This window comes from Schistocerca americana, chromosome 9, assembly GCF_021461395.2.
Source record: "Schistocerca americana isolate TAMUIC-IGC-003095 chromosome 9, iqSchAmer2.1, whole genome shotgun sequence".
Classification (NCBI taxonomy): Eukaryota; Metazoa; Arthropoda; class Insecta; order Orthoptera; family Acrididae; genus Schistocerca; species Schistocerca americana.
The window spans coordinates 205,143,071-205,169,207 of record NC_060127.1 but is presented as its reverse complement, the minus strand read 5'-3'; the positions used below and the strand labels follow the sequence as shown (position 1 = coordinate 205,169,207).

The window sequence follows — 26,137 nt, the reverse complement described above, 5'->3', positions numbered from 1 at the left end:
TACGAATGTCAGTGTGGTGATAGCTGTGATTGGTTTCGGATAAGTAATTATTTATCACGTACATAACATGTATAGGATTACTTTGGTGTACTACGACAGAATACGCAATTTCATCAAATGCCTGATACCCTTACCAGGTTGTTTTAATGGCTGTAGGCTACAACTATAGCAAGAGCTACTTCCATAAAACTCTTATTTATTACTGACAGTCTAATGCTTACATAAGCATAATTCAAAAGAAATTATAGACGTAGGAGAAGTCATCCGTTTAATAAGGAGATTGTTAACAGCGACAGAAAGAGTTACTGTTACGATGTTATTCAGCTACCTTATCAAACGCATTGGTTGGTCATAGCTCCTTTCTTTTCTTCGTAGGAGACAATGTGTGAGCCTTCTTGTGATACATCGACCGTAATATAACACTGCATAAGTTCTCAGAACGCTTTGTTAATGGTCCACATCACTACGGCAAACATGACACAGGTTACTACACATTTGTCTCAAAACGTTTTCCTTCCATTACAATCGACTTAATAAAATATAGTTCTGCAGGTAGACTCTGCTACCGTTCCTCTCAGGCCGACCGGTGTGGCCGAGCGGTTCTAGGCGCTACAGTCTGGAACCGCTCGACCGCTACGGTCGTAGGTTCGAATCCTGCCTCGGGCATGGGTGTGTGTGATGTCCTTAGGTTAGTTACGTTTAAGTAGTTCTAAGTTCTAGGGGACTGATGACCTCAGAAGTTAAGTTCCATAGTGCTCAGAGCCATTTGAACCAAGCCGTTCCTCTCAGAAGTTTTAGTCTCCTATATTACCAGATTTATGCATCGTCGTCAACTATGTTGAGCTGTCGGAGTTCTAATGATAGGTAAGAGGCGGATTCTTGGTAGAATCTTAACGTCCCACACCTGCTGATATTATTGTAACCAGCATAAGTATGGATTGCTTTTGCTACTAAATAATGCTTTTTTTGTTAATAAGACTGTATGCAGCAGCTCACAGATGTGTAACATAAATTAATTTTAGAACGTTTCTATTCTGACGGTGCCTACTGTCTGCTTCGCAATCGACAGGCGATTCGCTGGTTCTTCATCAAGAGGCTTCTGGAAATTACTTGTAGCGCGCCTCCCCCCCTCCCCCCCCCCCCCTCCAATCTCTAGGTCTGCACCAGTCCTGCTCACGTTTGAGGGATATTCATTAATAACGCACAGAAATGTGTTTCGTGGCATGTACAGCAGTGTGTTAGCAATCTAGCGTATATTGATTGGTTGTTTTGGGGAAGGAGACCAGACAGCGAGGTCATCGGTCTCATCGGATTAGGGAAGGACGGGGAAGGAAGTCGGCCGTGCCCTTTGAAAGGAACCATCCCGGCATTTGCCTGGAGCGATTTAGGGAAATCACGGAAAACCTAAATCAGGATGGCCGGACGCGGGATTGCACCGTCGTCCTCCCGAATGCGAGTCCAGTGTCTAACCACTGCGCCACCTCGCTCGGTTCTAGCGTATGTCTTTGGAACTCTATCCATCAGTAGAAATTATCTACGGTACACGGATTTCCCTGTGGTTAATATGCTTGGCTCATAGTATTGTGTTCGCTTATACTTGTAGGATTTATTTTGTTGCGAGTCCGCATTCCTCCTGGGAATGCTGCCTGACTGTAAGTGCATTCACCGTCTGCCAGTTATGCCTGGTTTGTGTAGGTGGTGGTCCAGAGAGAGAAAAATATGGTGGAGCGAGAAGGGGCGGGGGGGGGGGGGGGGGGGTGCGTGGCTCTTAAACTGTTAGCAGCGTTTATGTGCAAATGCGTCGACAAGTTATGACAAGTTTTGCTGTGGCGGGACGCTCTCTCCCTGGACGACTGCCCGCCATTTGTGATAGCTACTAGGTCGGAGGTGATTACACATATATCGCGCAAATTTCTCTACCACGCCTGGGGAGCTTGTCTGGATTACCGTTAGACAGATGTGTCGATCTGGCCCGTTCGCGGTTTTGGAGGCCACATTCGTACGAGCAGTTCCGCACCGTATTAGCATTATCCGGTGAATACCAGGAGGAGAGCGGTGTGCATTTGCAATAGTCTTTGATAATTTCACACAAGACTTGGGATCAGTTTGCCGTTATTACAATGAGCATGAGAGCTCTCTGCCAGAAGTATGAGGGTGTTATGGCGACATGATTCCGTTGTGGTTTTCACAGATAGTGGACTATTCTCTCTAGAGGTGTCCTCGAAATACACTAGCTTTGGCTGGAGGCATCAGAGTTTTACTATGACTTCACATAATCTAGTAATACAGTGTGGTAATTTTTTATATGCCCTACACTATCTTTGACTTATAGACGTCTCTATGATATCACTGTTTCTATGACGTCACCACTAGTAATGGAGTGGTGGCTTAGCGATGGCACACAAATCGGGATCAAACTGACAACTTCATGGCGTCGACGCTACGCAAAGTGACGACGTGACGCAAAACGTTGCCACACTGTCACATGACGTCGTGACGTGTTTCGTAAACATAATTGTACTTAGATATCTGCCTAGGTGTGGTCTCTGCAGATGTCACCTAATATTGTTATTAACAAATAGACGTAGAGTGGCGTAATTTGTTATAAACATATAGACGCAACACTTCCCTACGCTCCAGAGTGCATCCTGCTATAAAATAGGAAAATTGTGGAAAATGGATGAGAAATATGTAAGAGTGTGGAAAAATATTGAAAAATACGTGTAAATGAGAGTACTTGCGTATCTGTCTTGGTGTGAACTATGCTGCTGCTGTCACGTATATTGTTATTAACTAACAGAAAACTCAAGTGACGTCACTTAAAAATAATTTGATAGTAACAAATGCACACATCCTGATCCTGTGCTGTCCAGCTTCTGAGTTACCCCTGACACACAAGTGCCCCAGTTATCAAAGATGGAACTGTGAAGCAGGTGCATTATCCTCACTGTTATAGAGGGAGAGGGGGGGTTCCCGCCATTTTTATGTCACATAGCCCAATTGCCTGGGTGATTCCCCCTTTCATCAAATCCCCTTGGTTTTCCGGGGTGAGGGAGTGGAGGAAGCAAGGAGCCCAAGTAGATAGCCTGATATCGGATGCCATAAGATGATTTTCTGCACCCTTGCTGTTCGACTGAGAGCGGAAAAGTTGAAAATCTGAGAACGCAAGCTCAGGAGAATAAAGTGCGTGCGGAATGACATCCCAACCCAACTCTTGTATACTGCTATTTGTCCGTCTGGCAGAATGTGAATAGGCGTTATTGTGGAGTGGCATCACTTCCCGCAAACTTCCTGGTTGTTGTTGGATTGTGTCTGCAAGACGTCTCAGTTGTTAACAATAAATGTCAGCAGTGACGGTCACACCACACCGTCACTGTTGTTCCACCAGGTGCACAACATTATTTCTTGTGAATTCGTGCAGGTCTGTTTACTGGCAGTTGCTGCTTCGTTTGTATTCAACCATTCCTTTCTTGTCATTATGTTAGCATAGAGAAACTATCTGTCGTCACCAGCAGCGGTACAGAATAGGAATGGTCGGTGTTGTTCACTAACCAATTGATGACGAACAAGCTGAGATGGACATAAAGCCACTCGCTGATGTTTTTGATTTTGGCTTAGAGGATCCTGTATCCATAGGCCCGATTTTTGAACCTTACCCATTGCATACAATAGATGCACGATGGTGGAATGGTCACAGCTCATCACAATCGCCAGTACTCGTGTGCACTGGCGTGGATCATTGTAGATTAATGTGTGTAAACAATCTTCATCAAACCCCTAAGCTATTCTTGAACGTCTAGTCACTAATGTGAAAGCGATTCTCCTTAAAACGAGAATACATTTCCATGTCGTGCTCTTTGTAATGGCATTATCCCCATACACAGCGCAAATTCTTCTAGCTGCCTCTCCTGTTGTCACCCCTCCATTGTCCTCAGAGGAATATGTAGGAAATGTTCCTATTTCTGCACTTGCCACTCCATTTTCCAGCGTCCACAGCTCCACTCACTATCTACAAGTAACAAAATGACAATAAGTTAACTGAAATAGTAACGATGAACTACAAATAAGAAGTGACAGTCGATAAAAAAAACCATAGAACCGTAATACCAACATGAAAAAAAAAAAAAAGAACGTTACGAACTTCTGCATCTATCTAATATTATAACTGATTTCAAATGGTAAGTTGTAAACTGCGTCACAACGAATTCCTAAACTATAATATTGTGTAGTGTTGACACTAATCACCTCACCTGAGTTGTGGCGGTACTCGGTGCTTCCACTTATTAAAGTGATTATTTGGTTGCAGTCTTAATTTTTCCTCAACTTAACATGGAACGTGTTGCTGAGAAGGTGGTACTGCAAAACAATATCATCTTCTGAGATCTTGAACTTTCCAAAGAATCACATGCCGAATTAGAGGATTTCAGGACGGCTATCACGAAAGCTGGAATTAAATTCTGAATACGCATGTAGGATTCCAGAGTCAGTTTCACACTTTAGATTTTTTTAGTAAACAGCAAGTAAACACCGGAGCAGGAACATGCGCGAGGGCACTTCTTACTGCGACCTTAACGCCGGGACTTGCGCCGCAGGCGAACCAAACGTGTGTTACATCCACATCTACATTCTACATTTATACTCCGCAAGCCACCCAACGGAGTGTGGCGGAGGGCACTTTATGTGCCACTGTCATTACCTCCCTTTTCTGTTCCAGCCGCGTATGGTTCGCGGGAAGAACGACTGCCTGAATGCCTCCGTGCGCTCTCGAATCTCTCTTATTTTACATTCGTGATCTCCTCGGGAGGTATAAGTAGGGGGAAGAAATATACTCGATACCTCATCCAGGAACGCACCCTCTCGAAACCTGGACAGCAAGCTACACCACTATGCAGAGCGCCTCTCTTGCAGAGTCTGCCACTTGAGTTTATTAAACATCTCCGTAACGCTATCACGGTTACCAAATAACCCTGTGACGAAACGCGCCGCTCTTCTTTTGATCTTCTCTATTTCCTCCGTCAGACCGATCTGGTACGGATCCCACACTGATGAGCAATACTCAAGTATAGGTCGAACGAGTGTTTTGTAAGCCACCTCCTTTGTTGATGGACTACATTTTCTAAGCACTCTCCCAATGAATCTCAACCTGGTACCCGCCTTACCAACAATTAATTTTATGTGATCATTCGACTTCAAATCGTTCCGCACGCGTACTCCCAGATATTTTACAGAAGTAACTGCTACCAGTGCTTGTTCCGCTATCATATACAATAAAGGATCCTTCTTTCTATGTATTCGCAATACATTACATTTGTCTATGTTAAGGGTCAGTTGCCACTCCCTGCACCAAGTGCCTATCCGCTGCAGATCTTCCTGCATTTCGCTACAATTTTCTAATGCTGCAACTTCTCTGTATACTACAGCATCATCCGCGAAAAGCCGCATGGAACTTCGGACACTATCTACTAGGTCATTTATATATATTGTGAAAAGCAATGGTCCCATAACACTCCCTTGTTGCACGCCAGAGGTTACCTTAACGCCTGTAGACGTCTCTCCATTGATAACAACATGCTGTGTTCTGCTTGCTAAAAACTCTTCAATCCAGCCACATAGCTGGTCTGATATTCCGTAGGCTCTTACTTTGTTTAGCAGGCGACCGTGCGGAACTGTATCGAACGCCTTCCGGAAGTCAAGGAAAATAGGATCTACCTGGGAGCCTGTATCTAATATTTTCTGGGTCTCATGAACAAATAAAGCGAGTTGGGTCTCACACGATCGCTGTTTCCGGAATCCATGTTGATTCCTACAGAGTAGATTCTGAGTTTCCAAAAACGACATGATACGCGAGCAAGAAACATGTTCTAAAATTCTACAACAGATCGACGTCAGAGATATAGGTCTATAGTTTTGCGCATCTGCTCGACGACCCTTCTTGAAGACTGGGGCTGCCTGTGCTCTTTTCCAATCATTTGGAGCCTTCCGTTCCTCTAGAGACTTGCGGTACGCGGCTGTTAGAAGGGGGGGCAAGTTCTTTCGCGTACTCTGTGTAGAATCGGATTGGTATCCCGTCAGGTCCAGTGGACTTTCCTCTGTTGAGTGATTCCAGTTGCTTTTCTATTCCTTGTACACTTATTTCGATGTCAGCCTTTTTTCGTTTGTGCGAGGATTTAGAGAAGGAACTGCAGTGCGGTCTTCCTCTGTGAAACAGCTTTGGAAAAAGGTGTTTAGTATTTCAACTTTACGCGTGTCATCCTCTGTTTCAGTGCCATCATCATCCCGAAGTGTCTGGATATGCTGTTTCGAGCCACTTACTGATTTAACGTAAGACCAGAACTTCCTAGGATTTTCTGTCAAGTCGGTACACAGAATTTTACTTTCGAATTCACTGATCGCTTCACGCATAGCCCTCCTTACGCTAACTTTGACATCGTTTAGCTTCTGTTTGTCTGAGAGGTTTCGGCTGCCTTTAAACTTGGAGTGAAGCTCTCTTTGCTTTCGCAGTAGTTTCCTAACTTTGTTGTTGAACCACGGTGGGTTTTTTCCGTTCCTCACAGTTTTACTCGGCACATACCTGTCTAAAAAGCATTTTGCGATTGCCTTGAACTTTTTCCATAAACACTCAACATTGTCAGTGTCGGAACAGAAATTTTCGTTTTGATCTGTTAGGTAGTCTGAAATCTGCCTTCTATTGCTCCTGCTAAACAGATAAACCTTCCTCCCTTTTTTTATATTCCTATTAACTTCCATATTCAGGGATGCTGCAACGGCCTTATGATCACTGATTCCCTGTTCTGCACTTACAGAGTCGAAAAGTTCGGGTCTGTTTGTTATCAGTAGGTCCAAGATGTTATCTCCACGAGTCGGTTCTCTGTTTAATTGCTCGAGGTAATTTTCGGATAGTGCACTCAGTATAATGTCACTCGATGCTCTGTCCCTACGACCCGTCCTAAACATCTGAGTGTCCCAGTCTATATCTGGTAAATTGAAATCTCCACCTAGGACTATAACATGCTGAGAAAATTTATGTGAAATGTATTCCAAATTTTCTCTCAATTGTTCTGCCACTAATGCTGCTGAGTCGGGAGGTCGGTAAAAGGAGCCAATTATTAACCTAGTGCGGTTGTTGAGTGTAACCTCCACCCATAATAATTCACAGGAACTATCCACTTCTACTTCACTACAGGATAAACTACTACTAACAGCGACAAACACGCCACCATCGGTTGCATGCAATCTATCCTTTCTAAACACCGTCTGTGCCTTTGTAAAAATTTCGGCAGAATTTATCTCTGGCTTCAGCCAGCTTTCTGTACCTATAACGATTTCAGCTTCGGTGCTTTCTATCAGCGCTTGAAGTTCCGGTACTTTACCAATGCAGCTTCGACAGTTTACAATTACAATACCGATTGCTGCTTGGTCCCCGCATGTCCTGACTTTGACCCGCACCCTTTGAGGCTGTTGCCCTTTCTGTACTTGCCCAAGGCCATCTAACCTAAAAAACCGCCCAGTCCACGCCACACAACCCCTGCTACCCGTGCAGCCGCTTGTTGCGTGTAGTGGACTCCTGACCTATCCAGTGTAACCCGAAACCCCACCACCCTATGGCGCAAGTCGAGGAATCTGCTGCTTGTCTTGATGCTATGAACGTCAGTTAACACAGTTTAAGGCTAAAATGTTATTAATATATTTGTTTATTCAATTTTTTTATAGCGAACCGAACTTTGTGATGGTGAGTTGTACGGGTTTCTCCTTCACTTCAGATGATACTGTAGTTACGTCACTGATGGAGCCATCATTATGCTTGAGTTTCAAGCGACAGAATGAGTTTTCTGTAACACTGTTGTAGTGTCAGAAACAATTAATAATGATAAATACACATTTCGGAAAGAAATATAACAGTACTCAACTGCGATGTGTCTATGAGCAGTTATGTACTTCTGTTGTGTGTTGCAGAATTTTTTTTTTTTTTTACGTATATAGACTTTTATTTACAAAATAACAAATTCGTTTTACAAAATACAGTTTACATTTTACTTGTAGAGACGAGACAATCCATTCTTTATTTTTTTTTCTGTTACTGTACTGTCCAGGTTATTATTTCATTTGGTATTTTTTTTAATTTTTTTAATATTTTTCGAAAAGTCTGTCAGAGGTTTTTTTAGTTGTTTCTTGCACCGTTTATTGTTGTAGTTTAGCAATTTAGCTTTTCTGAGCCTTTGTACGCTACATTTATACGTATGGCAGAGTGAATATGGAGTAAGCATTGATTGTACGATCTAGTTTTTACAGAGAATAATTAATATATAAGAAAACAAAGTTATTTTATGGAATTTTACTTATTACTAGTTATGGTATTATTATTGTTATTATTTTTGTAGATGTTTTGAGTTGAGGATGTGCTCTATTCATTTTAAAATACTGTTGTGCTATTACTATCCTCTTTTTAAATCTTGTGTTAGAAAACAAGGGGGAGGCATTTTACGTTGGGTCTTGAAAAACGAGACCTTAGTGGGACATGCACTAGGCATGAAATCAGTTTGATAGAAATATTGACGAGTGTATCAGTTGTCAGCTCTTGTTTGATGGGTAAAGTGGTATCCATAGGGGAAACCCTCATGAAAAACTATCTTAACATATTAAACAATCCATGACAAAAGAAAAAGGACATTACTATTTTAGCGAATTATTAAACCTATTTTTTTTCGATTGAGCAAAGAGCAATACACTAGGGAGCGTTATATAGTGCAATTTTAGAGCTAGTTTACTATCGGTGGTGCGTGAGAGTGAGGAAGGCTGAAAGGAGGAAGCTATTCGTGGTGGCAAGACAGACATATATAAGCATGTAAATCACTAGTTTGTTGTACTGATAGGCCTGTAATAGTTTTGTGGTACTCACAGTTTCGCACACCTCTCGATTGCACACGATGGAAGGTAGAAAAACAAAAAAACAAAAAAGACAAAGGGACACTCGGAGCTACGGTACCGGGAATCGAACCCGAGCCTCCTGGGTGAGAGCCAGGTATCCTAGCCACTAGACCATACCGGAGATAGTTTGCAGTTCTACCAGCAACGTAGAAATTCTTAGGACAGACTGGCCTGCGTTACGTTAAACTGAACGTAAGATTGACGCCCACGGCCGACTTGTCGAATTCGGACGTAGTATATTTTTGGGCGGCGCGTGTCTGGGCACGGCAAACTGGCTTTCTGTGGGTCAGGAAGTATAAACATAGCGAGCAACCGGCAAGGAGGACCTCGTCATCACGAAGCAGGGCTGCCTCGGCCTACGATAGCTGCCATCTTAAATTGTTGTCTCTTAAAGGCAACACACTTCTAATCTCAAAATTAGCAAGAATTGATAATCGAGTGTTTTGTGTAAGCATACATAAACCTCTTTCGCATTCACACAGTCCACACATGTTAGTAAAAGCAGCTGTTTGTGCATCGAATCGGATATCGGATGACGACGATTCCCTCGTTTCGTCAGGTTTCGCCACTGTGATGCAGAAAAGGGTAAAAGAGAGGTGATGTGTGGTGTAAAGACTTCGTAAAGAGACGAGAAACCTGTTCTCTCATTAAGATACTCTGGGCTGAAGATATATCCACGTGATTGTTATAATTACTTCAGGAACATTACACAAACCTATTTCAATTTTCTGTTGCTTGCAACACCTACGATTGAAACGAATGGTACAATAGTACCATCAAACGAAACACTGTCAGCGGTACTACGATTTATCGCGTGCTGCAGAGACTATGAAGACTTCAAATAGGCATCTGTACACGTCTGCATTATGCAAGTGTTGACTTTTGCTTTCATCTCTTTTTGCCCCGGATTAATAATGACTTCGATTTAATTTTTTTCTTTTCCTCTCCTGTAGTTATGTTCTGGGAGAATTTATCTTTGTAATAACGAAATGTTTGCCTCTGACACCCTCAGTTGCTTAGTATTTTGTTATAAGTATGGAACCTACCTCTTTGCTCTACTGTGGTAGCAGCTTGCAACAAGACAAACTTTCCAGTAGTAAAATAAACTTATCCAGAAATTTTCAATGTTTTGCCTTATGTTGCATGAATAGTGTCCCCACGAGGACTGCATTACAACGCTCATTTGCTTATCTAAGCCTGCTCGTTGTTGGACTTAGGCATATTACACTGAAGCGCCAAAGAAACTAGTACAGGTATACGTATTCAAATGACAAAGATGTGTAAACAGACATGCTGCGGTCGTCAACGCCAAGTGTCTGGCGCAGTTTTTAGATCTTACTGCTGCTTCAATGACAGGTCATCAAGATTTAAGTGAGTTTGAACGTGGTGTTACAGTCGGCGCACGAGCGATGGGACACAGCACCTCCGAGGTAGCGATTAAGTGGGGATTTTCCCGTACGACCATTTCACGGCAGTACCGTTGATATCAGGAATCCCGTAAAACATCAAATCTCCTCCATAAAAGGGACCAACGAGGACTGAAGAGATTCGTTCAACGTGACACAAGCGCAAACCTTCCGCAAATTGCTGCAGTTTTCAATGCTGGGCCATCAACAAGTGTCAGCGTGCAAACCATTCATCGAAACATCATCGATGTGGGCTTTCGGAGCCGAAAGCCCACTCGTGTACCCTTGATGACTGCAGAACACAAAGCTTCACGCCTCAACTCGGTCCGTCAACACCGACATTGAACTGTTGATGATTGGAACCATGTTGCCTGGTCGGACGAGTCTCGTTTCAATTTGTATCGAGCGGATGGGCGTGTATGGGTATGGAGACAACCTCATGAATCCAAGGAACCTCCATGTCAGCAGGGGACTGTTCAAGATGGTGGAGGCTCTGTAATGGTGTGGGGTGAGTGCAATTGTAGTGATGTGGGACCCCTGATACGTCTAGATACGACTCAGGTGACACAGACATAATTATCCTGTCTGATCACCTGCATCCATTCATGTCCATTGTGCATTCCGACGGACTTGGCCAATTCCAGCAGGACAACGCGACACCCCACACGTCCAGAATTGCTACCGATTGCTTCCAGCAATACTCTTCTGAATTTAAACGCTTCCACTGGCCACCAAACTCCCCAGACATGAACATTATTGACCATATCTGGGATGCCTTGCAACGTGCTGTTCAGAAGAGATCTCCACACCCTCTTATGGATTTATGGACAGCCCTGCAGGATTCATGGTGTCAATTCCCTCCAGCAGTACTTCATACGTTAGTCGAGTCCATGCCACTGTGTGTTGCGGCACTTCTGCGTGATCGCGGGGGCCCTACACGATATTGGGCAGGTGTTGCAGTTTCTTTGGCGCTTCAGTGTAGCATGCGTGCAGAAGCTTGAAAGTCGATGAAGCCTGAGGCACTTTTGACAGGCCGAATAGTTACGCAGAATTACATTGCAGTCAAATATACTTGCTCACAATGGTTGGTCATTCATGCTTGTCAATCTTGCACTTGCGCGCGTGGTCACCTTGAGTTGGCGTGCAACCGACAGAGTGCTTTTCTCTCTCTATATCTCTCTCTCTCTCCACCAGCTGTTTCCTCTTTTCCAGCTGAGTGGTTTTGTTCTGAATGGAGAGCCAATAGAGTAGTCCAGTTAATGCGATACAGACACTACAGCAACAACTGTATATAAACGTCCTGTGTTACAGATGGGTTTATAATATTAGTCTGCGAAACATTGTGACGGAAGGTACTTTTAATTGCATGATGAAAGCTCATCGGGCTAAATGTTATGTTATATTATGTTAACCGGGAACCTAGAAACGACGGAGAGGTTCCGTCCCCGCCGCAGCCGCAGTGGTCCGCATCCCTACGACGACTACCGCAGTCCACTTGACCCCTTCGCCGCCCCACACCGAACCCAGGGCTATTGTGCGGTTCAGCTCCCGGTGGACACCCCCCCCCCCCCCCAGGGAACGTCTCACACCAGACGAGTGCAACCCCTATGTTTGCGTGGTAGAGTAATGGTGGTGTACGCGTACGTGGAGAACTTGCTTCGCAGCAATCGCCGACATAGTGTAGCTGAGGCGGAATAAGAGGAACCAGCCCGCATTTGCCGAGCAGATGAAAAACCGCCTAAGAACCATCCACAGACTGGCCGGCTCACCGGACCTCGACCCAAATCCGCAGGGCGGATATGGTCTAAGACCACAGGCTTTAAATTCTCTTTGGAGAAGATTGTTTGTGTAGATTTTAACCGTTCCCGTTCTCTTTTTAATCTCCATGTTTTAAAACTAGGAGACACTGTTCTCACCTTTAAGGAAAACGTAAAATATCTCGAGCTTATTTTTGATGAGAAGCTCACATGGTTGCCACACCTAAAGGATCTAAAAGTCCGCTGTTTCAAGGCTTTAAACGTCCTTAAATGCGTCAGTCATAGGTCCTGGGGCGCTGACAGGGCACGTCTGCTCCAACTTTATAAGGCCTTGGTGCGACCTCGACTCGAATACGGATGTCAAGCTTATGAATCTGCAAGACCTTCGTATCTCAAAATGTTGGATGTGATTCACCATGAGGGTATTAGGCTTTCAACGGGGGCTTATCGCACGAGTCCAGTTGCTAGTCTATGTGTCGAGGTTGGACAGCCTCCGCTGTCCATTCGGCGTCTTCTCCTCGTGGTACGGCGAGCATACAGGGCCGAGTCCACTCCTATTTCGTTGGCGTCCAACACCTTTTCACAGCCGGCATTGGAACTTCTCTTCCGCCACCGTCCGAAGGCAACAAAGCCGTTTGGCATCCGTGCAAAGGAGAGTCTCGAGTCAGTACACCTGGAGGGCATTAAGGTCCTCAACCAGGGATGGAGTAGGGCATCTCCCTCGCTACTACAAAGGCCGAGATTACTTCTTGATCTGGCTGCTTACAAGAAGTATTGTACCCCGGACCACCTTTTTAAAATTAAATTTGTGGTGTCACCGCCAGACACCACACTTGCTAGGTGGTAGCTTTAAATCGGCCGCGGTCCATTAGTACATGTCGGACCCGCGTGTCGCCACTGTCAGTGATCGCAGACCGAGCGCCACCACACGGCAGGTCTCGAGAGACACACTACTACTCGCCCCAGTTGTACGGACGACTTAGCTAGCGATGCAACACTGACGAAGCCTCGTTTATTTGCAGAGAAGATAGTTAGAATAGCCTTCAGCTAAGTCAATGGCTACGACCTAGCAAGGCGCCATAGCAATTGATAGTTATCGTATGAAGCATGTCTCATCAAGAACGATGTATACAAATGATGGGTTAAAGTTAAGTATTCCAGAAGCTACGTACTTTTCTTTATAGCATTCATTACGTATCCTGTTTCAGACCTCACGCCATCCTGCGTGAGCTTATAGCTTGCATTTCGGCCTTCTCTAGCAATATAACAAAATTTACTGAGACTTTAGACCGCCATTCAGATTTTATTACTGTTTACACGGATGGGTCTAAACAGGGGGATTTTATGGGCTGCTCTGCTGTCTTTTCCGATACTGTGCGTAGGATAGAGCTCCCAGAGCAGATCTCAGTTTACTGTGGAGAACTGTTTGCCATTCTGAAAGCATTAGAGCATATGCAACGACATCATGGCAAGAAATTCATCATCTGCTCCGATTCCCAAAGTCCTCTACACGCTCTTGAACAGATGTACTCAGCAGATCGGATGGTGCAAGAAGTGCAGGACGCACTCCTGCTCTTGCAAAAGCAGGGCAAGGATGTAATTTTCTGCTGGGTTCCAGGGCACATAGGAATTCCTGGAAATGAACTTGCGGCTGCCAAGGTGGCTTGCTCCATCCCACTTCCTGCTCGCTGTTCCGTCCCCCTGGAGGCAATAACATCATTCGTGACTCGGAAGGTCATGCGTTGGTGGGAGACTCAGTGGCTGGAAGTGAGGGATAATAAGTTGCGAGCGGGGAAGGATTCAGCCCGACCGTGGCCTTCCTCCTTCCGACGACGACGAGCTGAGGAAGTAGCCCTTACACGGCTTCGAATAGGACATTGTCCATTGACACATGGTTTTCTGTTACGTCGTAAGGAGCCACCAACGTGTCACATATGTGGGACACAGCTGTCGATACGACATATTTTAACTGAGTGTGTTTTATATGCGGGTTTGAGGGAAGATTTAAGTTTCCCACCAGACCTGCCCTCTATTTTAACTAATAATGAGGAGTGTGGCTAGAGTTTTACGTTTTTGTGTGATGTCTGGACTTCTTCCCAAAATATTGGGATTGAGATCTTAATGTGCTGTAAAGTGGTTTGGTCAAACAATTATTTGTAAGTGGTGACCCAGCCACAGTTAATTGTTTTTGCCTGTTTTGTACTGGTATTTTATTTTTAGTTTTTTCTACCTGTTTCGATGTGCTGTGTTCAATCTTGAAGTTTGAGCATTTACAATTCTCGCAAAGACCGGCTCTGAATTGATCCGTGTTTAACAGATCTTGGCAGCACTCGACAACATTTATTTTGGGAACGGGCGCTGATAACCTCGTTGTTGCGCGCCCTAAAACACTAATCATCATCATCGTGCCGGGGACCGTCGCTCCTTCCCACCCGGAAAGCCGTGCGTTAGACCGCACGGCCAACCGGGCGGGCCAGGGGCGAAATGTTAGTAACCGGCTTAAAACAGGAATCAGTACAGTACGATGGATCGTGGTAGAGACGTGACAGAAAGACAGATAGCAGCTCTCACATTTGGCCGCGACCATGATCCCTCTGCGAATGAAGTTGTTCGATTTGTTCTCGTATCAACGTCTGCTGTCCAATGTGTCTACGAGATATGATGTGCCAGTCGCAGCCAAGTAAACCACCGTGAGAATAGTGGCTTTAGAAAGGAACTGACCTAGGCAGGTCGGAGACGAATGCCACTGTCTATCGGGACAGTTGCATTCAGGAAACGCTGCTGTCAATCAGTGCAGGTCCATCTCAACATTGCGAGGGCAGCTGCACTCAATGGACATTTGGAGTAGGGAAAGGTGAGGTTTCGTGAATAATTTCAACTTTTTGGGCCCCAAAAGGAGCGTAAATACGTAATTATGCGTTTTAAGTTGAGTTTCTTTTGATTAAGGAATATATCTTCGAGAACTGGTCCGCCTCATTGGAAATAGCAAAATTTAAAATTTTGAAACGACGAAAAAATTAAAAGTTGTTGGCTCTATTTGTTTTGTAAATGAGTCTACCTGAATCAGTGTAAACTGTCACACAGCCGCACACAATATGGAAGATTATAATTTTAACTGTTCCAGTAGATGTTACGTGCATTTCGCACAGCCGACTTGGACATGACCAGCATCCCCCATATAACTTCATGAAACCACGCTTTGCACTCATCACACCTCAACCATCCCCCTTTGTTCACATACACTCCTGGAAATGGAAAAAAGAACACATTGACACCGGTGTGTCAGATCCACCACACTTGGTCCGGACGCTGCGAGAGGGCTGTACAAGCAATGATCACACGCACGGCACAGCGGACACACCAGGAACCGCGGTGTTGGCCGTCGAATGGCGCTAGCTGCGCAGCATTTGTGCACCGCCGCCGTCAGTGTCAGCCAGTTTGCCGTGGCATACGGAGCTCCATCGCAGTCTTTAACACTGGTAGCATGCCGCGACAGCGTGGACGTGAACCGTATGTGCAGTTGACGGACTTTGAGCGAGGGCGTATAGTGGGCATGCGGGAGGCCGGGTGGACGTACCGCCGAATTGCTCAACACGTGGGGCGTGAGGTCTCCACAGTACATCGATGTTGTCGCCAGTGGTCGGCGGAAGGTGCACGTGCCCGTCGACCTGGGACCGGACCGCAGCGACGCACGGATGCACGCCAAGACCGTAGGATCCTACGCAGTGCCGTAGGGGACCGCACCGCCACTTCCCAGCAAATTAGGGACACTGTTGCTCCTGGGGTATCGGCGAGGACCATTCGCAACCGTCTCCATGAAGCTGGGCTACGGTCCCGCACACCATTAGGCCGTCTTCCGCTCACGCCCCAACATCGTGCAGCCCGCCTCTAGTGGTGTCGCGACAGGCGTGAATGGAGGGACGAATGGAGACGTGTCGTCTTCAGCGATGAGAGTCGCTTCTGCCTTGGTGCCAATGATGGTCGTATGCGTGTTTGGCGCCGTGCAGGTGAGCGCCACAATCAGGACTGCATACGACCGAGGCACACAGGGCCAACACTCGGCATCATGGTGTGGGGAGCGATCTCCTACACTGGCCGTACACCACTGGTGATCGTCGAGGGGACACTGAATAGTGCACGGTACATCCAAACCGTCATCGAACCCATCATTCCACCATTCCTAGACCGGCAAGGGAACTTGCTGTTCCAACAGGACAATGCACGTCCGCATGTATCCCGTGCCACCCAACGTGCTCTAGAAGGTGTAAGTCAACTACCCTGGCCAGCAAGATCTCCGCATCTGTCCCCCATTGAGCATGTTTGGGACTGGATGAAGCGTCGTCTCACGCGGTCTGCACGTCCAGCACGAACGCTGGTCCAACTGAGGCGCCAGGTGGAAATGGCATGGCAAGCCGTTCCACAGGACTACATCCAGCATCTCTACGATCGTCTCCATGGGAGAATAGCAGCCTGCATTGCTGCGAAAGGTGGATATACACTGTACTAGTGCCGACATTGTGCATGCTCTGTTGCCTGTGTCTATGCGCCTGTGGTTCTGTCAGTGTGATCATGTGATGTATCTGACCCCAGGAATGTGTCAATAAAGATTCCCCTTCCTGGGACAATGAATTCACGGTGTTCTTATTTCAATTTCCAGGAGTGTATTTAGGGCGTTAATATTAGAGTTTGCAGAAACTACAAAGTATGTTTTATTGATCCGACTCAGCTTCAGGTGATGATAAAGATGAATCCTCTTCTGGACTTTTTCTCTGCCTCGTGATGACTGGATGTTGTGTGCTGTCCTTAGGTTAGTTAGGTTTAAGTAGTTCTAAGTTCTAGGGGACTGGTGACCGTAGATGTTAAGTCCCATAGTGCTCAGAGCCATTTTCTTTTGGACTTCATTGTTTGTCTTGAACATTCAGCGCATTTCTGCAACCTTCGACCGTCTTTCTTTTTCAGTTTTCAAAATGCAATTTTCTCTTCTCTCTTGTAAGACGGAGATGAGCTGGCGAAGTCAGATGGCAAGCTGAATTTTTCTCTCTCCGCGCACGTACGGTACCCGTGTCGTTGGGGTTAGCAAAACTGAATAAAATAATGATGATGATGATGATGATGGTTTCCTGAACTATGACTTCCCGAAATCTTGGAGTTGCAGGGCGTGGATTTATGTGTGATACCGTGGTAGCAGGGCGGTACTTATCAATGAGGGATGTCGACAGAGGAAGGAATTTGCGTTATTTTATTTGGTTGGAGTTGAAGGGGAAAATTCGTATGCACTCCACTCCCTTCACAGTGTTCACTGCATTGGACAGACGTGGAAAATTTTACCGAAAACAAATTTTGTAGTGGAGGCTGAGTAGTTATTGTGCATAATTAGGCTACTGAAATAGTTTAATAAAGAAGAAGTAATACAGATTCAGAAAGTTCCCGGAAGACTGATTCTCGTAGCCCAATTACGTTATTATATTTTAAGTGTAGGCAGTTGCTCAAATTTGTAACAAGAGTTGTTCTGTTGACCGACTTAGTTGGTGCTATACAACTGGTAGTGGAAATATTTATAACCGGCATTCATGCTGTGTTTCAATAACAACCTTATTTTAAACAGAATTAAGAAGTTAAAATTTTCTAGGTTGTTAGGCCGCGTCATATTTCTTCAGACAATAGACGTTCCGACCCCTCTGCTGGGATCTTCTTCAGGTCTTCTGGTGCCCCTTATAGATTGATCACTCTCAAAGAACAGTGTCGCCTTCTCATGTATAGGGGAGTTTTCCCCGCACTTGTGCTGGAGAAGTGGGATTATTGGTTTGAAAAGTCTTGGGCTACCATTGGTCGGCCATCGTCATTGGATGGTAAAGAAGTTTTCCCGCGCTAATGTCGAAGAAGGGAGGCTTATTGGCTAAAACTTCTGCGACTGCCATTGGTGGGCCAACATCATTGGTTAGAAAGGTATTTTCTCGCTTTTACACTAGCTGTGAGTTACTGCCCGAGGCGGGATTCGAACCTGCGACAGTAGCGGTCGCGCGGTTTCGGACTGCAGCGGCCGGCCGAACCCAAATTGATCCGCATCTCCGGTTAATCCACATCTCCTTCACTTGTGAATAGTGCTGGAGAACCATTGCCGCTAAAATTGTTACTAGGACTTAAATGGTGTCAGATTGGAGGAATAATCTACTACCAGCCATTTCTGAGCCCGCTGACTTGATGCTCACATTGAATAAAGTGACTGGTGAGGCTGTGTACCCGGGAGAGCTTGTCGACGCTTTTGAAAATATTCCAGGATGCTCAGACATAGGTGTTAATGAGGTAAATGTTAATGTGCAGTTTGGGCGATCACGAAAGTCATCTGTTTGTACGTCTGCTGACCGTGATGGTGGACTATTGACGAAGTTGGCACTCAGTCCGAATACATACAGAGGCAACAAAACAGCTGAACAATGTAGTGGTCTATTTTGAACACGCGGCGGAAGCAACTTTGGGCAAATTGATGCTGGTGAACGCTTGCGTTACCGTACTGTAGGCTACATAAGCGATGCAATAGGCTGGCTCAGAGAAAACTGATCATTGCAGCGTACGAAACTCGGTTCTTTTAATTCATGTCTATTTACTTGAAAATAAATGTTACGTGCGTGTTTTCGCCATTTAACCAATGACATTCTGGTTTTTCTTAATTTCCCGATTATCCGGATTTTCGATAATCCGGATAAACTAGGTTTCAGCTTACTCCACATAAAGGAGGTTTAGTGTAGTTATAAACATCTGTTTCGTGTGACCTGTGTATAGTGTGTCAGTCAGCCACTTTTCTGTATCATCTTTTCAATTATTTTCTTCCCTCTAGTTTTGACTGTTTTTGTTCCTAGTGCCGTCTTCAGGCAAATTATCTTATAGGTGCTTTCGCTTCGCTCATGTATTCCAGTGTGGTAAACTTTTCTCAGGGGTATCCCACAGTACTTGTCTCATTTCACTTAATATCTACAGTGCGTGATCGGAACCGTTGTTCTCGGTGGTGGGCGGGGGGTGAGGGAGGTAACTTTGCTTTCTGGGTCAGAGGTATGTGCATGTTACACGGACGACGAGGGGACATGTGTACATCTGCCAGTGATCCTTCACTAATCGGTTAAGTTCTGCAACCATTATGCATGAAGATTCCGAGTGATTTCAAGAAATTATTTGACATTTGCCTTTGTACCTATAGATTTCAGCAATAGCTTTATTACTCTTCCATAACTTCCGGTTGTTCATTAAGGATCTTCCATTTCTTATATTTATGTCCGCTTAAGTGACCCTAACGTCAATATAAGAATTTGAGAAGAAATTTTATATAAATATTTGTAGAAAAAAAATTTCCGGTTCCTTTTTTTTTTTTTTTTAAACGTAATAAACTTTTATTTACAAAATAACAAATACAGTCATGAGATTCCAAGGTATTTTCAATTTCAATTTCTGTTAGTTATCGAGTCTTTTTCTTTTCTTTTCTGATATGTAACTTTGTTGCAATTGTCTGTTTCGTTATATTTTGTGCATTTGCGGGTTGATTTACACTGTTTCACTGATTTGTAAGTCAGTGGAGCAAAAATATTTCATTTTTCCCTGTTTATTTTGCATTTTTGTTAATTTTATGGGTTTGATTCAAATACTTCTAAGTTCTAGACTTTAGGTAGAGTTATTGGTCTGGTGCCATTATGTGGCATGTAACTATTATTAGAGTTGTCTTACTGGCTAAGGCTTTCATCTAGGAGGCAAAGGACAGTGACAAATATGTATGAATGAATATTATATATTTATATAGCGAAGGTGTCCACGAGATTGTGGTTGAGAGGAAGAGAGCGAGAGAGGGATAGAGAGAGAGACAGAGAGACAGAGATAGAGAGAGAGAGAGAGAGAGAGAGAGAGAGAGAGAGAGAGAGAGAGAGAGAATTATAGTGAGAGGGCGATATGGAACACATTTGAGACATAATTAAGGAAAAACTCTATAAGTGGACAAATATATTCTACGTAAGCTTAACATGATTAGATTAGAAATTGTAGAGAGCTGTTTCTTTTGTTAGTCTACTCACATAGTCATCTTCGGCGTAGCGAGTGATGTTTCGCACATTTTTTATGAACGCTACCTGGATATGCGCTATATGTGTAGCCGTAGCACTCATCTAATAATATATACACTTTTTTTTCCCGTTGCGGACACTGTGATTGCACTGCACAAATTTTACACCGCACGCACTTTTAACACACAACACTTTGGGGGTGTTGGAGGGTCTGCATCGGCGACGACGGAGGCGTGGAGGACTAGGGGGGGGGGGGGGGGGGGGGGGCGTGGTGTGGCGGCGGCGGCGGCGGCGGCGGCGGCAGCGCCGGCGGAGACGACGGAGGCGGTCGCGGCGTGTGGGAACGGAGGGCGTCCTTGAAGGCGGCGTCCAGCGCTATCTGTAGGTAGTTCTGGAACGTCTGCCTGTAGTTGTTTTTCCGCTTGGCTCGCTTGTGTTCCTCCCAGAGATCGGTGAGGAACTGCACTCCGTCCGTTTGTTTTTTTGCGATTATGGCGTGCGCTGTCATCGCGAACGTCCACATGGTCGCGACGCGTTTGGGTCTTGGGAAACATTTTGCAGCCGGGATCGTGAGGGCTGTGGCTTCTATAGTTTGGTGGTCCGCCCTGTTCATGAGTGCCACAGTTTTCCTGCATGTCTCCCATATCACCTGACTTGTCGGACATGTGAAGCGGTGTCCCACGGTGTCGATCTCGTTGCACGCTTCGCAGTGCGGCGACTCGCGCATGCCGATGCGCGCTAGCCGCTCGTTCGTGGGTATCTTGTTGTGTACGACTTTGTACCACGTGTCTCTAGCTTCCGGAGGTATCGCTTTCTCGGAGAGATTCTTCCAGACTTGTGGCCAGTCGTGGCCTGGAAGATTCGTCTCTGTTCTGCTTCTTCCTTGTTTGCCTCTCAGAGCACGATAGATTTTCGCTGCAGTTCTCATCTCCTTCACTGCTAGAGTGGAATTGATGTAGCTACTGTCCATTATTATTAGCTTCAAGTAGCGCATCTTGTAGGGTATTCTACTGACGTCTACCGGCGCTTCCCCGGAATCGGGTCTGTGTTCTTTCAGTAGAGACGACGTGGTACAGTCTACACTTCTGTCCTCCATTTGTAGAGCTCGATGGAGCAACAGTGCCGCGCATTTTGTCGTGACATCTATCAGGCCCAGCCCCCCTTCTTCTCTAGGGAGAGTGCTGGTGGCTTGCGACACTTTGAGAATTTCCCGCCTCCACAGCGCTTCTTATAGACTTCCCTATTTCTGTCGGTACGTTTATGACTTGTGCCATGTACCAAGCCTTCGCCAGGATCGTTTCGTTGATCAGCTGTGCTTTCTGATCCAACGTTAGGTTTCTGTTGGCGTGTGTCCTGACCAGCCCTCTGGTGGTGTTCAGGATGTTCCGCCAGTTCTCTGCGGCCATTTTGAGTGGGCAGGCCTGCAGCTGAACACCTAGCACCTTATATCTGTCGGTCACCTGGTACCATGGTCTGGCCTCTCTCAGTTTCATGTTTCCTATCGGGAGGAGCACAGTTTTTTTGGGGTTGGTTTTCGCCCCAGTTGCCTTCCCAAAAGACTCTATTATTGGGAGGACTTTGTCGATATCCTCTTTACCGTCCACGAAAATGCTCAAGTCATCGGCATATGCCATGCATGTCACTTGGGAATCGAACCCGAGCCTCCTGGGTGAGAGCCAGGTATCCTAGCCACTAGACCATACCGGAGCAGTTATCCTTTCCTGCAAGTAGAGTCAGAGTATCGAAATGGGAAACTTGTCTGGGATAAATTCCAGTCGTGTTTCTGGGACGCGCTTAACAACATCGAGTATGGAGGTAGTGTATTTCCGCACACCGCTGGTCCTGCACCGCAAGCCGTCTTCTCCCGGCGTTGCAGTGATATGTATAGTAGCAGCAAAAACGTCTCTCCCAGGCTCCATCTGTCTGTCGGCTTATACGAACTGCCCTCTTAATTTCTCGATGTAAATGCTGCCTATATCAGGTGTATACAAATGCAGGAAATGAAAAAGGCGAAGTGTAATACATACGTATAAAAAAATGAGGTTGTCAGAAAATGCAATATGGCCAAGCACGATGGTTAGAGGACAAATGCTAGGCTGTAGAAACATGAATGACTAGAGAAGAAAATAGATGCGGCCTGTAGGAGAAGCATCTAGGAGAGAAGGATCTGTATGAATATCAAGAGCTCGCATGGCATGCCAGTACTGAGAAAAGAAGGGAAAACTGAAAGGCCGAATGAGCATAGACAAGGACTATGAACTTGAAGGCAGTTTTATAGAAAGGAAAGAGGAAATAGAAGAAGATGAGGTGGGAGATATACAGCGAGAAGAATTTGACGGACCCAAGTGGAGACAAGGCCCCAGGAACATTCCCTCAGAATTGTTGAGATTCTTGGGAGGACTGCCTTGATATGTAAGAGAGAGAGAAGTGATCTCATACTACTCGATGAATGAAATAATTCCAATTCGAAAGAAAGCACATGCCGTCAGGTGTGAATACCACCGAACCACCTGTTCAGTGGTTGCGAAATACTGATGCTAATTATTTACAGAAGAAGAGAAAAACCGGTAGGAACCGACCTCGTGGGGCAGCTGTTTGGGTCACGCAGAAATGTAGGAACACGTGATGCAGTACCGACCGTACGGTGGTCCCCATCCAGGGGAGTATTACACCTTGGGGAACAAAATAGTAATTTCTCAGCGTTAAAAAAAGGTTTCAGTTTTGTTTCGGTCACGAAACTAAATTATCACTACTTCCCAAGACTATAACACTGATTACATAAGTTACCAATAATTACATTTCTTATTTCAAGTACTAGCACTAATGCGTTAGCCAGTCAGTGGAGGTTACACACTAAACATGGAGTTTGTTCTTTGTACCATTTATCTATGGCAGAAAATTGAGACATATGTATCACTTATGCTCAAATATCTTATGAAAGTGCCTTCTCCGGGTTGTGGGTAGTTCGCGACAATAGACCTGCTTCGTTATTCACTTTGGAACAATAAACGAACTAATTTGACAGTGAAACTTCCTGGCAGATTAAAACTGTGTGCCCGACCGAGACTCGAACTCGGGACCTTTGCCTTTCGCGGGCAAGTGCTCTACCATCTGAGCTACCGAAGCACGACTCACGCCCGGTACTCACAGCTTTACTTCTGCCAGTACCTCGTCTCCTACCTTCCAAACTTTACAGAAGCTATCCTGCAGAGTGAAAATCTCATTCTGGAAACATCCCCAAGGCTGTGGCTAAGCCATGTCTCCGCAGTATCCTTTCTTTCAGGAGTGCTAGTTCTGCAAGGCTCGCAGGAGAGCTTCTGTAAAGTTTGGAAGGTAGGAGACGAGGTACTGGCAGAAGTAAAGCTGTGAGTACCGGGCGTGAGTCGTGCTTCGGTAGCTCAGATGGTAGAGCACTTGCCCGCGAAAGGCAAAGGTCCCGATTTCGAGTCTCGGTCGGGCACACAGTTTTAATCTGCCAGGAAGTTTCATATCAGCGCACACTCCGCTGCAGAGTGAAATTCTCATTCTGGTAATTTGACAGTACTACAGTAACTACGTAATGGCTGCTGCTCTGGTGTATGGACTACACTGTATTATCATTATCATCATTATCGTCATCATCATTACACGTAGTAGTAGTAGTAGTAGTAGTATTACTGGTACTAGTAATGAGACACAAAACGTTAGCACCCCGAAGTCTCCCAGTTAGTGCGATTTCAGGAGTAAGGAGTGCAATCAAGTAATATATAAACAGTAAGTATCGTGCACAGAGTTTAACCTGGGTGATTTTTAATGGGGTTGCAGAAGTGGGCGAAGAAAGTGTCACTAGGAAGAGGAGTGCTGCAGAGAAAGTATGTTTCGTAACAAGTGTCTGTTGTCAGAGTGGATAGTTAGTTTTCTTTCTGAGGATGAGTCGTAAGTAGCGCTTGCAATGCACTGATAGTTCTTTAATCATTCTAGGAAAAAAGGCTATTACAAATAAGCTGTAGCAATTGTCTCGTTGTATCTTAGTTCTTGTTTTAGTAAATTTTCAAAATTGTTCGTAATTGTTTTTCATTCTAAAGTTCAGCTAGACCCTAATGCTGATGATGATGTAAGGAAGGAGGGGGGCGGGAGGGCATATTAGCTAATATCTGATTTCACTCAGGAATAATGGCGTGAGAAAGGTTGGGAACCACTATCTTAGAAGATAGGTTGAAGAAAAGCTAACCTACATTTATAGCACTTGTAGATTTAGAGGAAGCGCATTGTAGTTCCACGGAAATAGTCTTTGTTATTAGCAGCGAGCGAAAAGTCATATACAACTTGCACAGAGACCAGCCTGAAGTTATGCGAGACAAACTACATGAAAGGGAATCAGTAGTTCAGAAAGAAGTAAGACAGCAGTGTAGCCTCTCCTCTACATTATTATATTTCCAGTACATTACATTAATATTTGTTCCATAGATTACGAATACGACATTTGATAATGATGTGTGATGTGGAATGTGTCAGCTTAACATAAGTTTTCTTTGCACAATATAATTTTTTTCCTACTTCACATCCAAAAATTTATCTTTTTTTTAATGCAATTGCTACTTCATATAGAAAAATTCATTTAATGAGTAGAAGCAGTTGTCATTCAGAAGCTCTTTTAATTTGTTTTAAAATGCTGGTTGGCTATCTGTGTGGACTTTTAAAGCTATTGGGTGATGACCAAAGATTTTTGTGGCAGAATAATTCTCCCCTTTCTGGGCCAAAGTCTGGTTTAATCCAGAATAGTGAAGACTTTTATCTTAATAATGAATTAACCCAAAATATACATATGAAAACAGTGAAAGAAAATAGGAACAGTCTGTGATTTTCTGATATTTTTATCACAAAAATTTGCAGTAACCCTAAAGGGATAAGTAGCTGAACCTAAATGTTTTAGCAGATCATCAGTGTATTTCTTCCAATTTAATTTCTCGTCAATGCATACACCTAGAAAATTTGAATATTCTGCCTTAGCAACATACTTTTGTTCGAAGTCGTTATTTATCAGTGGTATTATGCCATTTACTCTACAGAACTGTATAGACTGTGTTTTCTCAATATTTAGTGAGAGTCCGTATGCAGAGAATCAATTAATAATTTTCTGAAAGACACTATTTACAATTTCCTCAGCTAACTCTTGTTTGTTGGGTAGGGTTACTATACTTGTGTCACCAGCAAAAATAATTAGCTTTGCATCTTCATGAATATAGAGTGGCAAGCCATTAATATATATTAAGAACAATAAGTGACCCAAGAATGATCCCTGTAGCACATCATTCTAGATACCTCCCCAGTTAGAGTACTCTACTGATTTTTGCAGGCTATTTGCACTGTTAATTTCATCCTTCCGTGTTCTTCCGGTCAAATAGGAATTAAATCCTTTGTGTGCTGTCCCACTCATACCACAATACTTAAGCTTAACTAGAAGGATTTCATGAGTTACACAGTCAAAAGCCTTTGAGAAATCACAAAGAAATTTGTATGGGTGATGTTCGGTTAGTCAGAGCAGTTAATATTTGTTTTTTACAAATATGTGAAGATATTCTTGAATACATTATTTTTTTAAGAATTTTGGATAAATCCGTCAGAAGTGAGATTTGGTGGTGGTTTTTAACCTCAGACCTATCCCGAAAAATGGCCTGTTTCAGTAAGTTACTAAACATGTGCTGAGAATCTTACTTATCTGTTGGAAACCAGCTTTAGTATTCTGTTGGAAATGGCATCAATTCCGTGCGAGCTTTTACTTTTGAGTAAATTTATTATTTTCCTGTTTTCGGTAGGAGAGGTAGGTTGAATTTCAATTTTATCAAATTGCTTAGGTATTACCTCTTCCGTATATAGCCTTGCATTTTTTAAATGAACAGCTGGATCCTATTCTCACTACAACACTTAGATGTGATTATTAAAAATATTTTTATTTTTTACTTTTTGTTAACGAACTTTTTGTTGAGTTTTATAGCTGTGCTCTAGGTTGCCTTGTTTCCCTTGTAAC

The 26,137-nt window shown here is 44.4% G+C and overlaps 1 non-coding gene across 1 annotated transcript; it reads right to left on the bottom strand.

Annotated features, from left to right (window-relative positions):
* Positions 1-8,974: 8,974 nt before the first annotated feature.
* On the bottom strand, positions 8,975-9,046 carry Trnae-cuc. The gene has a single exon. It is a non-coding gene; the product is annotated as a tRNA-Glu (tRNA).
* Between the last annotated feature and the right edge of the window lie 17,091 nt (positions 9,047-26,137).